The sequence below is a fragment of the Schistocerca cancellata genome, chromosome 1 (genome assembly GCF_023864275.1).
Source record: "Schistocerca cancellata isolate TAMUIC-IGC-003103 chromosome 1, iqSchCanc2.1, whole genome shotgun sequence".
In the NCBI taxonomy this organism is placed as follows: domain Eukaryota; kingdom Metazoa; phylum Arthropoda; class Insecta; order Orthoptera; family Acrididae; genus Schistocerca; species Schistocerca cancellata.
This window is the reverse complement of record NC_064626.1, coordinates 259,096,546-259,111,705: the sequence shown is the minus strand read 5'-3', so window position 1 is coordinate 259,111,705 and position 15,160 is coordinate 259,096,546.

Here is a 15,160-nt window from a genome sequence, read left to right as displayed (position 1 = left end):
AGTGACTAGAGCTCAAAATGCGGCTAATCCAATATTTAAAGTTTTGACACGAGCCCACTCTTAGTGTTTAAAAGAATTTTTACAACATTTTACTTTAATTGATAGTTTATAGTAATTTCGTCCCGCTGCCCACCAGAGGGGCGTTCGATGCATTTGTTAGATTTTATAAATGATACTGTGGGCAAATCCAGGTCAAATGTAGTTCTGCCATAATTTTTCGCAAATAAAAAAGGAAGCGTTTGACAGTCAATTGAGAAATGTGTGTAAAATACGATACAAACATAGGATGGCAGACTGCTGATTTGAAATCCCGCCACGTTTTTCCAACAGTCACATGGTTTATGTTGGAGCCACATCAGCCCTATAGCTTCTGCACAGCAAGGCCAGTCTACTAGTATCTATGGTCGAAGCTTTAGACGCAATGGTCCAGCGCGCAGTTACGATTCAGGGAGAAATTCTCCACCACGTGACCGACAAGAAAGAAACTATGGAATCTACCGACATGACGACAGACGATATGATCGTAACGACAGACCTGAACTGCATCAGAACTGGCGGGATTTAAACAGGGCAGGGCCCTCTCGTCACGGTGAATTTGTAGAAGTTAGGTCTCCTAATCCCAGTAACGATGCGCGCCAACAGAGGAACAGACAATGACTCGCACCACAGGCTGCCACGTGCGCCGGCTGGCTCAGAGAAAAATAACATAGACGCTAACCTTGAGAAAAATTCCAAGATTCCTTACCGACATATACCACATGATAATTGCGTTAAAGTTGAAATTCTGTGTACTATGAAGAGCAAAGGGTTGCACCACATTTCACATGTAAAACCGTTTATTGAAAGACAATCTGTTTTTTAACTTTGTCTTTGCCATATAACTTTTCACTTCACGTTACTAGTATGCTTTAGAAACTGTTACCATGCAACAATTTTTGAAGTTAAATATCCAGTCTAGAACCTAGGGAACATTTTTAAACAGATATTGCGAATGCATTGTTATAGTGAACAGACGACACAGTGGTTAGTTTATGTGACAGCTACACGATTTTATCATGGCGCTACTAATGAGTGACAATTTACAATGTTGGTTTTGCAGTGTTTCTGTTTTATATCTGCACAGTTTTTCTGAATTATTCTCGAAAGTAAAACATGTTTTAGGAGTAACTTTTGTGGTATACCTATAATGAGACAGCCTTTTCCATAGCACAACAGTACATTACAGCACAGTAATTTCTTCATCACAACAATAAGCATAATAACTAAGATATCTATACGCAAAGCATTTCACATTTGTTTATCATGAGGTAAGTACATTGACTTCTGCATTACTTAGCTTTCGGAGGACAATAACTACAACACTTCCACAGAGATTATCTTACAGCAAGACGCACATTTAGCGCTACAGGTCACGTATTTGAGTGATTAATTATGTACTTAAATCATTTATTTTTAAAGATATTTGAAGTACAATGATACAAAGGTTTTCCGTAATACATTTCATTCCATTCTTGTAATCTGTAACACCTGAGGGTATAATTACATTAATCCTCAGGGGGGTAGATGCTTACTTTGTGTATCATGTGTTTGGCAAGCACAAGGAGCCCTAGCTAATATGGTATTTGCTTATACAACTTTACACATCGGTACCATATTTCTCTAACACATAATTACACAGCTATCTGATCATTTAACTGAGAGAGACAAACATTTCTTTTTACTACATCAGTGACATGTTTACGTAATTACACCGTTGTATAACTTCACACTTACGAAATTGTATTTTGTTTGTACTTTGTGAACTGTTCATATTTTTTTGGGCCCATTGCGATATTATGAGTGCTTCGAATGATATATTTGGTATGGGATCACGATTTTTAAAGTACGTTTGAGGCAGATGACACTGTTGACATGAGCAGAGAATTTTTTTTTAATTATTGGAGGAAGTTACGACGATTTTGAGAATTGACTGAGATGTTATGATATTATTATGACGACGATGTGTATTATGCTGTTGAGGTATGTTTATGATCAATAAGCCGATGCTATATGTGGACTTTGGTTATGCTACGTATTTATTATGATGAAATATTGAAGAAGTGTCGACAAATATGTATATGTGTAATAAGGTAAGGAATAATGAGTAGTGGTTAGGGACTCTGATTTGTGGAAAAGGATGTTGGAAACCAAGAATCGTACTTTAAGAGTTATGAAATGTGTGTAAATTCGTGAATGTATCACAATGCTGGCAAAAATTTTTTGGACACTGTTATATTCATGAGATTTTGTTTCTACACATTTGCAACGCAAATTCTTGACCTGTGAAATATTTTTATATGAGACTGTCACTGTAGCGGAAACTGCTGTCGTAAATATTTCCGTAAGAAAGTTAAGTGACCACCTGCACGTAACGCGTCGTGGGCACCCAGCTGTGTCAGACGGCTGGAGAAAAAGCCATTAGTGTGTCCTTTTCAGAGGACCAAGTAGAAAAAAAAGGGGAGGCCATTAACCTCGCTATTGACATTCCTTCATAGAAAGCACTGCAAATACGACACGCTCATTACTTGGAAACATTCTTACATCTGCACACCTGATTATGTCAAGTATCTTTCTACGAGAATTGAGAGACTTTTCTTACTACCTTATGCAATGCCATATGGCTATTGAATGATGTTTCATGCCTTCCTTTGTACATATTTGTTCATTTTCTTTAATATCTAGTTCCTAGCTGCACTGCAGCATTGGTTAAAATAAAATTTTATAGATGTACTAATATAAATATTTTATGCCTACAGATCCAGAAAAAAAGAATAACTTTGATGTACTTAAAAAAAACGAAGGAGCACAAAAACACATTTCCCTTCACAGGAATTGCATACAGAATTTTCTTTTCAAGTACTTGGTAATTTCTTCTGTAGATTAATTTGTGGTGCACCACTTTAATTACATAGACATTAAGATGTTAATATACATTTCCCTTGTCTGCATTGTTGTCTTTAGTGTACTGTTTTTTTCTGCTTGAGCTATGTCATGTTTAGATATAAGTTATTTCATTTGCTGCTGCTGTTTGCCAGGCATAGTGTTACTGAATTTGACTTTGTGTTACTCTGCTAAGCCAGTTTACTACTGATTTATGTTTCTTGTTTGCTGCACATTGCCTTATATTAGTTGTAATATTGCAATTGCTTTGCTAATTTCTATAATGCTGCTTGCTTCGCAAATCTGCATTTTTTTTCATTGCTGTTTGCGTTAATTGTTTTGTGCTGCTGCATTGCCTCATTCCTTAGTTTAGCACCTGAGCTCAGTAGATTCAAGTTAGCTTAAGAGAGGGTAGCCTATAAGAGAATGAGTTGCGATGAATTTGAAGAAATGCACTGAGAGGTTATACGAGAAAAATACAGAAAGCATGCTTGGATAGGATTTTTTTTGGTGGAAGCAAAGGTTGAAATAAGACGAAAGATCTATGGAATGAAGTTTTGGGTTGGACTGCAGTACCAAATGTTACACTGAAAACAAACCCTGTCCTTTCCTTGTGTTATCCCACTATGTGTTTGTGTACCCTTGTGTATTTGTGTTCATCCTGTCTTTATGTGTTTATCTGATACGATCTATGTTGTAGAATTTTTCTAATACTAAGCTACATTCACTATGATGAGGAATACTGTTATCCTCAAATATAATTGGCATTAATAATATGTTATTTACCTTGTAAATATGCTTAGACATTATTTATTCTGTTTTGTGTTAATACTCATGTATAAAGTTGATGTTTCGAAAGTTATTCTGATCTTTTATGTATGTACTCATGTCCTAATTCCTGTAACACTGATGTATATGTCTATTTCTATTCTTTTGTAAAGCCTGTATTACTACAAATGTTATCTGTATTGTTATGTTTTTAATGATGTATTTTGTACGTTTGTTATTGTATTCTTATGCTATAAAATTGTAATTGACACCAGTTCATCATATTATTAACATGTAAGTTACATTTCACCACATACATTTCTGTTGGTCATAGTATATGGACAATATGTGAGAAGTAGGGAATGTTAGTGTTTGCACGTGTGTTAATAATTCAGCAAGGGACTGGATAACAGCATTGCTGGTTCTAAGGAAAATTCCAAAAACTTTGTGTGTGCACAAGTGGTGGTTTATGGACTTGCTATCTTCTCTGCAAGACTCTTCGATGGTGATTGTGCACCTGCACAGTCACAGCAGATGGCTGCTGGCCATCTCTACAAGGACTACAGTGGGTCTACACCTTTGCTGACTCATCAGTACCATTATTTCTACAAGGACTGCAGTGGGTCTGCACCTCTGGTGGCCGACCAATACCGTAATCTCTACCAGGACTACAGTGGGTCTACTCTGTGATGACCTACCTACCAATATTCTTCGAAACTTCGACTGACTCTGCTGTGGGTTTGCTCTGTTGTGGCCCATTACCTGTCTGCATGTCAAGAGTCAGCACTGTCTTTCCGTTGGAAGGACAACACTACTTCTTCAAGACTGCATGGAAATCCACTACTTCTGTGTGCAATTTCTTTTACTAATGAGACTTTGTGAAAAAAACCGTAATTACTATTATGATGAATGATCAGGACTGTCTTTATGGACTGTGAGAAAATTTTAGCTTTTGACCAACATTGTATTAATAAGTGTGTGCATTTTATATATTTCTTACTGTAATTATGAAAAAAAATTTTAAATCTGTATTGGCCAGTGCCCAAAACAATTTGTAAAATTTTTTGTGGGGAGCATGGGGGCTATGTAAGTAGGCTGTTTATGTTTTCTTATTGGCAACATTACGTAGGGCTCTGTATGAAAATCACTGGCTGTGCTGTGTGCAGTCTGTGGCTAGTTTGCATTGTTGTCTGCCATTGTAGTGTTGGGCAGCGGCAGCTGGATGTGAACAGCGCGTAGCGTTGCGCAGTTGGAGGTGAGCCGCCAGCAGTGCTGGATGTGGGGAGAGAAATGGCGGAGTTTTGAAATTTGTAAACATGGATGTCATGAACTGCTGTATATATTATGACTTTTGATGAATATTAAGGTAAACACATTGTTTGTTCTCTATTAAAATCTTTCATTTGCTAACTATGCCTACTAGTAGTTAGTGCCTTCAGTAGTTTGAATCTTTTATTTAGCTGGCAGTAGTGGCGCTCGCTGTATTGCAGTAGTTCGAGTAACGAAGATTTTTGGTAAGGTAAGTGATTTGTGAAAGGTACAGGTTAATGTTAGTCAGGGCCATTCCTTTGTAGGGATTTCTGAAAGTCAGATTGCGTTGCGCTAAAAAAATTTTGTGTGTCAGTTTAAGCACAGTCATGTATAATTTTTCAAAGGGGACGTTTCACATGTTTCACTACCATACAATGCTGTACTCCAGACGTACATCCTCAGAAATTTCTGCCTCAAATTAAGGCCAGTATTTGATATTAGTAGACTTCTCTTGGCCAGAAATGCCTTTTTTTCCATAGCGAGTCTGCTTTTGATGTCCTCCTTGCTCCGTCCGTCATTGGTTATTTTACTGCCTAGGTAGCAGAATTCCTTAACTTCATTGACTTCGTGGCCATCAATCCTGATGTTAAGTTTCTCGCTGTTCTCATTTCTACTATTTCTCGTTACCTTCGTCCTTCTCCGATTTACTCTCAAACCGTAATGTGTACTCATTAGATTGTTCATTCCGTTCACCAGATCAATTAATTCATCTTCACTTTCACTCAGGATAGCAATGTCATCAGCGAATCGTATCATTGATATCCTTTCACCTTGTATTTTAATTCCACTCCTGAACCTTTCTTCTATTTCCATCATTGTTTCCTCGATGTACAGATTGAAGAGTAGGGCCGAAAGGCTACAGCCTTCTCTTACACTCGTCTTAATACGAGCACTTCGTTCTTCATCGTCCACTCTTATTACTCCCTCTTGGTTGTTGTACATATTGTATATGACCCGTCTCTCCCTATAGCTTACCCCTACTTTTTTCAGAATCTCGAACAGCTTGCACCATTTTATATTGTCGAACGCTTTTTCCAGGTCGACAAATCCTATGAAAGTGTCTTGATTTTTCTTTAGCCTTGCTTCCATTATTAGCCGTAACGTCAGAATTGCCCCTCTCGTCCCTTTACTGTTCCTAAAGCCAAACTGATCGTCACCTAGCGCATTCTCAATTTTCTTTTCCATTCTTCTGTATATTATTCTTGTAAGCAGCTTCGATGCATGAGCTGTTAAGCTGATTGTGCGATAATTCTCGCACTTGTCAGCTCTTGCCGTCTTCGGAATTGTGTGAATGATGCTTTTCCGAAAGTCAGATGGTATATCGCCAGACTCATATATTCTACACACCAACGTGAATAGTCGTTTTGTTGCCACTTCCCCCAATGATTTAACGTATAGGGCAAATTTGGGGACGAATTTAATTTGTGTTTCGGGCACATGTCGTAACCGTTGCTTCACGCAGTGGAGAATGGCAAAACAGAGGCACGCTGGCGGCCGAAGTATTTGAGAAGTAATGAGGCACAGATAGCCTTGCTGACAGCAGCAGTCTACCAGCCGTCTGACGCAAGGACGCACACAGACCGAGCGCCGAGCGAAGCCTGGAGGGTGCTGAGTAAGGAGAAGTGAGGCCAGCACGCTAAGTTACACTGCAAGCGGGAGTAATAACAAAAAGCTACCACGGAGGGTAAAAAACGTCCTCCTGCCGAAAATAAATAGTAGAGCGCTGGCAGCAACAGACAGAAGGCATTAGGAAGCAGTTCGGATCCAAGGGCGGACATGGTCCGTGTCCGAATGTTCAATCTTCGTAGGTGAAGATTTAGGACGTCTGTTCCAGCTGGCAGGAGTCATCCGTTCGCCGCCAGATGTCAACTTCAGCTCTGGGGGTCGGCCCGAGTCCGGTCGGCACCATGACTGACTAACTACAGCGAGAACTTCCAGCAGGACCGGCCGCAGCTTGGTCGTGGTCACAGGCGCCGCCGGGGACTGACACCCGGACTTCACGGCAAGCTGGCCCCACGGCGCGTGGTCTGTCCACGACGGGACCTTGCGGACATGGCGACTGACGGCCGGCTTCCCAGATGCCGGTGCAGCAGGCGTCGGCAGCTGACCTCACGACGACGCGGCTCCGTGGGCGTGCCCGTACTGGGGGCGCCGAGCGACGACGAGTTCATCTCAACCACAGGGCATCCTGGCTTCAGCGGAGCACTGGTGCCCTGAGGCTCCCGAATGCGATCAGCGGCGCGCGTTTCGTGCATTGTCGGAGAATCTACACAGCAGCAGCCAGGCGGAGGTATGCGCAGGGCTGGGCGGCGACGACGAGGGTGAAATTGTAAAGAAAGTTCAATAAATAATTGTAAAACTCCACGCCATCTTAGTCTTTGGCGCAGCCACTGTGTCTGCTGCTAACAAGTGGTGCAGAAATCGTAACAAGTCGAGAGAAGGTGTAACATGGCTGTTGAGTCGTGACTACTTATTATGTTGAGAGCGTAAAATGTTACTATGGAAAATACCTACAGCAGTTATATGACAATATTTATTTCATTTATAATAAATTTTTGTAATGAGCATGGGAAATGTTTTTCAGAAACATAGCCGAAATAAATTATTCATAAGAAGCGACCTGAATTTCAAATGTTTTATATAGAATTTATCACAAAAGAACTTGTTCTCAAATATATTGTTACATCTAAAAACGAAATTAAACCACATTTAAAGTGATACACGAGGTTCAAAATATTTTATTTTATAAATTCCCTTTTGAGAATTATTTAGTTGTCGTCGGACGATCAATCGTGCAACCTAAGGGATACTCCAACCTTGGAAGAAAAGCGAAATTTTCTCATTGGTGAAAACAGAGATCGTTTATGGCTTAGTTAAAACATCAAATTAACAAACAAAATAATATCTACTATCACTGTTTCGTTAGACTAACAAGTACTCTGACTCACAAAACAAGTGAAGCTCCCAGAAGGGAGAGGCAACAAAATAAAAGTTCATTAGTTGAGAGCGTATGTGACGTTATTTTCGTTATTACAAAAACAAGTCAAACTTACAAAGAACTTTCGGGTGTGAGCCCACTTACCAGTTGAAGTTGCAGCCCCTCTGGGTTGTAAGCATGAATTGATTCAATTAGAAGAGGTCAGAAGCGCTTTGTAACCTCTGCGGGGGAAAACTGCCCCACAACTGCTGTAACTGCTTCTTAATATTCTGCACACTGGCACTGGGACGGAAATGAGGTCCGAGCTCGCCCCACACAAGTTCTGTCGGGGCAGATAAGGGGGCCTTTCTGGTCCAAGGAAAAGAATCACGCTTATCGTTCACAGATATACTGTATGTGGAAAGTGTGGGTGAACGTTGGAATGTCGAAAAATGGCATCACGACACTGCCGCACGAGGATATAATACGCCCGCGATGTACTGTTTGCTGTGTCTTAAGGTTTCCCTCTATCACTAACAGACGTGACCTGAAGTCACACTTCATGACACGAGGAGTAACGCAGCTATGTCTCTCGAAAACATTCGGCGAATGGAACCGCTCCCAAGGTTATTGTCACTTGCGCTGGCGAATGGGCAACACATGAACACTATTTATCAGCACTGCAAGCCTCATAGTCACGACATCTCACCGCACGCAGCCGTATGTGTTGCGGTTTTTCCAGCTTCCGAAAGGCAAACCTACGTTTCTAGCATTTGTAGACTTAGAGAACGCTTTTGACAGTGTTGACTGGAATACGCTCTTTCAAATTCTGAAGGTAGCAGGGGTAAAATACAGGGAGCGAAAGGCTATTTACAATTTGTACAGAAAGCAGATGGCAGTTATAAGAGTCGAGGGACATGAAAGGGAAGCAGTGGTTGGGAAGGGAGTGAGACAGGGTTGTAGCCTCTCCCCGATGCTATTCAATCTGTATATTGAGCAAACAGTAAAGGAAACAAAAGAAAAGTTCGGAGTAGGCATTAAAATCCATGGAGAAGAAATAAAAACATTGAGGTTCGCCGATGACGTTGTAATTTCTGTCAGAAACAGCAAACGACTTGGAAGAGCAGTTGAACGGAATGGACAGTGTCTTGAAGGGAGGATATAAGATGAACATCAACAAAAGCAAAACGAGGATAATGGAATGTAGTCGAATTAAGTCGGGTGATGCTGAGGGAATTAGATTGGGAAATGAGATACTTAAAGTAGTAAAAGTGTTTTGCTATTTGGGGAGCAAAATAACTGATGATGGTCGAAGTAGAGAGGATATAAAATGTAGATTGGCAATGGCAAGGAAAGCGTTTCTGAAGAAGAGAAATTAGTTAACATCGAGTATTGATTTAAGTGTCAGGAAGTCGTTTCTGAAAGTATTTGTATGGAGTGTGGCCATGTATGGAAGTGAAACATGGACGATAAATAGTTTATACAAGAAGAGAATAGAAGCTTTCGAAATGTGGTGCTACAGAAAAATGCTGAAGATTAGATGGGTAGATCACATAACTAATGAGGAGGTACTGAATAGAACTGGGGAGGAGTTTGTGGCACAACTTGACTAGAAGAAGGTATGGGTTAGTAGGACATGTTCCGAGGCATCAAGGGATCACCAATTTAGTATTGGAGGGCAGCGTGGAGGGTAAAAATCGTAGAGGGAGACCAAGAGATGAATACACTGAGCAGATTCGGAAGGATGTCGGCTGCAGTATGTACTGGGAGATGAAGCAGCTTGCATATAATAGAGTAGTATGGAGAGCTGCAGCAAACCAGTCTCAAGACTGAAGACCACAACAGTACACATGGGACGGTAATTCCCTAGTTCGGCTGTTGCTACACTTCGACCAGTAATGTGGAATGACACACAAAATGTTTCAAAGAGTGCATTACTTCTTTTGAGGTGACAGGAAAATATATGAATGTGTTACGATGTGCTTAATGTACAGTATGGTGGTCCTCGCTTATGATGGTCAGAAGACTGGAACGTTAACGACGAGTACGCCTGCCCTGACGTTCCGATACAGTCCAACACTGAGCTACTGTCACATCAGAATGCCCCTCAAATCTGGATCTTGCGTAATTATACCGGCCAAACCAATTGAATCCTTACTTAGACCGAATTCAAAGGCTATCAAGTGCCGATAACGCTGTCTCATAGGCGTTTGCCCCGTCTCAGCGTCATTACAGTGATCACTCACGCTTAATGTCCACAGAGATATGTGGAAAGTGTGGATGAACGTTTCAGTGTCGCAAAATGGCATCACGACACTGCCGGAAGAGGACGCAATTCATCCGCAATGTACTGTTTGTTGCGTCTTAAAGGTTCCCTCTGTCAGTAGCAGACGTGACCTGAAGTTACACATCATGACACGCCTGTTATGAACGTTTTCAGGCCTGGTAATAAAACCTAACAAAAACAACACTAATACAATCGCATTGTAGTGCTACCTGTAACAGAGAACTGCAGCCGTACTACTTTTCTCCTTCCTACTGCCTTCAAGTACGAAGTTACCTTGACATCTCATCATGTCCTCTGGATGCTACACATTTATTGTCAGGCAATGTGTTCATTATGTCATATTCACCAGTCACTTGTCAGCCAGTGCTGACAAAGGCCGCTTCTTTCTACGCACTACGGTCTTCAGTTCTATGCAGGACTTCCGATCCTCCGTAATTGTATATCCTTACTATTCTACGGTATCCACTCGTCCTGTAGTAGGTCATCTTGTTGGTCTTTTCGTTTCTACAATTTGTGTCCTGAGATATTTATTTAGTTTCCTGCCTCATATATCACACATCTATCTATCAATCGCCAACATACTTTAGTTTTGCATAGATTCCACATTTAAAGTCCACGCATTACTGTAATTAAAAAGCCGGTAATGCTTTGTGCTTGTAAACTTTTCTTTCGTAAGCTTCGTTTTGAAAATTCCGTTTAGTTCAGCGATAGCTCATCAACCTCTTCAGTTTATTTCTTTCGGTTCCATGTAGTTATAGTTGTCATCACTTTTCATCAGTAATAACCGCTATTTAAACAGTTATCCTGAGTTTTAAACGTAATTAGTGAGTTGGTGGATTTCAGTAGCGTTTGAGAGATGGAAGTGGTTTCAGGTAGCGAAAAATAAGTCCTACTTCTTCGTTTCCAGGAAGACAACATTCTGAAAACAATTTTGTGAAAAAATTTGACATATTAGGGAAAACTGGTTTGCATTAATCCATTATTATCGGAAGGATTTCTGGAGTTTCGGTTCCATTTACTACATTGTGATTGTCTACTGCGGTAAAAACGAAAACGAATATGAGAAATAGAATGAACACGTAAAATGACTTATGATTTATTTTGACTCACACCAAATCAAATACAAAGATGATCTTTAGAAATCAATAATACTCACCGTTCCGTTTACGGTTCTGTCATGAGGCCGCTCAACTCCTATTAAGGACAGGCATTAGTCCTGATCTTGCTCTGACGTAGAAGATATATATTTTATGATACTGAGCACTTGTAAATTTAAATCCTTTGTTCAAATAGAAGAAAACTCGTTATTTAGGTACTTGACAAGTGCTGATCTACTGAAGTGTCATTGTGTATGTGCTATTTCAATAGAATCCCAGAACCGCAAAAAATTGCCGTAACAAATGACTATCCTGACTTAATATATTTCTTTATTGCATTTTGAAATGATAGCGTTCACTTTACGTGTGCTGCTGTCTTTTTCTGAACTTGTAAAGGCTTCAGCCTAGACATAGGGTTTCTGCAAATGTGAAATACTATTCCGTGGTACATTATGTTCGTTGTCATGTACGAAGGAGCAAATACTTTATTCAAACTTAAAAATGCTGCAGTCTAGAAAATCTTTGTCAATACAGTCTTTCATGGACTATGTGCTATATTATTACTCTTCTACTGAGTAATAATCAGTAAATTAAATCACACTAAGCGGAATTATTATCAAAACCATGTTACAAGTCAAAAACCTTCTGAAATAGCCGCTATTAGCAACTAAGAAAAATTTCGGTTTTCTTGTATCAGTCTTCGGCTTCAAGTTACAAGGTGGTTCACGAATGATAAACGATAGCTTTACCGTCCAGACATCACGTAACAGTTTTGCAAATATACACAGCTTTACTCCCAATAATAGTAAATGAAAAATTAACAGTAGCCTTCAAACAATGTTAATATATCATACAGCACATAGATGTGAAGAACTTATATTTATAGCCGATGCACAAAACACAAACTCATGTCTCGCATCAACAAACACAGTGGAAACTGCAAGATACTGATCATGGCGGTCTCTAGTGTACGTTACTTCATGTGATTCTAAAATCTGTCACTACATTGTGGTACTTAGCGCGGAACATCATGTGCTCCAACATACAACACTCGCCCTACTAAAGACAGTGCGTGATACTTTATTGACATTTAATGTAAAATTGAATTTTAGTCAGAGAAAATTTCATTGTTACAGCATCAGAGGGTAAAATTAATTTAAAAAAGTCGCTATCTGTCCTATAAATTAATTAAACAATCTAAAGAAAAGCAGTGGAAATCTTGCATTAATTTTAGTCAGGGTTGGGAGATGCTGTTAGTAGTTTCCTCAACGGAACTGTCTCGAGATCTGGCGGAAAATCCAAAGAGATTCTGGTCGTATACAAAGTACATCAAAGGCAAGACTTCATCAATATATTCACTGCATGGTAACAATGGTGATATTACTAATGACAATGCGACTAAAGCAGGGTTACTTAACACGGTTTTTGCAACTACCTTCACGAGAAAAGATGAAGTAGATGTCTAAGAATTCGAATCAAGAACAACTGTTCTTCTGATTACTTCACCCTCAGTGCCCAGCGACTAACTGTACTCCTGTCGACAGCAGATGCTCCATAGACTTTGCACAAACGTTTGTGAATATTAACCACAGTTTCTTTCCCTGCAGTGCACAATTCAATGTTGGCACGTTGCTTGTAACGCAAATCACCTACAGATGCCATTTTGAAACTGTCCCGCAGCTACGCTATCTGTCGGAAGTGACGGAAATATCGCAGGTTCACTCAGGAGGCTTCAGATAATATATACGTAACCTTTCGAATTCTTAGCATTGTGTTCGGCTGATAAAAAAATGCGTTGCATTACTTTCTGAGAAACGCTGGTACATGAACGATCTGAGCACACCTCTAAGAAAAAAAAATGGTTCAAATGGCTCTGAGCACTATGGGACTTAACATCTTAGGTCAACAGTCCCCTAGAACTTAGAACTACTTAAATCTAACTAACCTAAGGACATCACACACATCCATGCCCGAGGCAGGATTCGAACCTGCGACCGTAGCGGTCGCGCGGTTACCCCTCTAAGATTGTTTGCAGATGATTCTGTCGTTTACCGTCTTGTAAAGTCATCCGATGATCAAAACGAATTGCAAAAAGATTTACACAATATATGGCCCTAAAGGTGGGAAATGAGTCTAAATAATGAAAAGTGGGAAGTCATCCACATGGAATTCCACTAAATTTTAATTACCCGGTAAATTACACAAATGTAAGTGCTGTGGATTCAAAACATATTTAGGAATTACAATTACAAATAAGTTACGTTGGAACGATCTCATGAATAATGCTTTCGGGAAAGCAAACCGAAGACCGCGATTTATTGGCAGAACACTTAGAAAATGTAACACTTTTACTTAAGCAGATTGCTTACACTACGCTTGTTCGCCCTCTTCTGGAGTGCTGCTGTGCTGTGTGCGGTCCGTATCAAATCTGACAGACGCGGAACGTCGAAAAAGTAGAAAGAAGTGAGGCTCGTTTTGTATTAACACTGATCGGGGGAGACGGTGCCACTGATATGATACATGAATTGGGGTGACAGTCATTAAAACAAAGGTGTTTCTCGCCGCGGCAGGATCTGATAATGAAATTTAAATCACTTACTTTCTGCTCAGAGTGTCAAAATATACGTTGGACACCATCTTATTTTGAGAGAAATGATCATCATAATAAAATAAGAGAAATCAAAGCTCGCATGGAAAGATTTAAATGTTTATTTTTTCCTGTGCGCTGTTCGAGAGTGGAACAGTGGAGAAATAGCTTGAAAGTCGTTCCATGAATCTTCTACCACGCATTTAATTGTGGAATGCAGAGTAATTGTGTAAATGTAGATGTGTGGTGTGCAGGCCATGAATTCATCTAACCTGAGGTAATTCGGCCCTTTATTTTAGACATACAGGTACAGATATCTGTCTATTCGATCTCTCATTTGCTTGCAGTCAGTAAATCAACTTCGATACGATGTATTAATAGGGTAATATATAGTGACGGTCGATTATGAGATAAGAATATTATTGAAAAAGCAAAAATTTCTTTGTAAAAAATTTTAATATTGTCGTACTAATTTTATGCTGTTAACTACAAGTCATTCTCTACTGCTAAGTACGTTGCTGTTATTTTGAAAGGAATATTTCAGAAAATAGTCTAATGCGCTGTGTGGATCTGGTAGAATCGTTTCTCAGGACACTCATGTCGAACACGAACCAATGTGTGTGTGTTGAAATGCGACGCCCGGTAAGTTCAGAGTAAATAAAAAATGTCACCTTATGGTTTATTTGCTCCTTAGCGTCCTGATATGGTGTTAAATGTGTAACTTACCTGTTACCTGTTACCTCTGAACGAGAACAATCTGAAATGCGTTCGCTTTTTCTCCAGGTAACCAGTTCCATCTTCCTAAACTGCCTTTCAAACGGAATTACGGTCATACTTATCACTTTACACGAGAAAGGAAGACGTATAAAATGACTCTACTTCCGAATGCTACTCGAAACTAATCTGACAGTTGTTACAAAAAATTGTATACTACCCCGTATACTAAAGTTTTTGAGAGAATTGAAAATTTCCGCAACAAGGACCAACGTTTTACAATAACAACAACAAAGCAAAATTATTATTGAACAGTAATTACAAAATGAAATCCTTTCGCCAGAGTGATATTTGAATTTTCTCATGCTGTGGCATTACATGAAGGAACGTAACGGCCGCACATTTACTTTCTTTATTAACTTTACCCCTTTTCAAAATTAATTTCCACCAGTTTCATTTGCATTTTTCCTTTCATTTAGATGTAACCGTTTCCTCCCTCTTTACCGACAGATTAACTTCGGTGACGATTGCTTTTCCCAAATTTCCATTAGGTACACGTG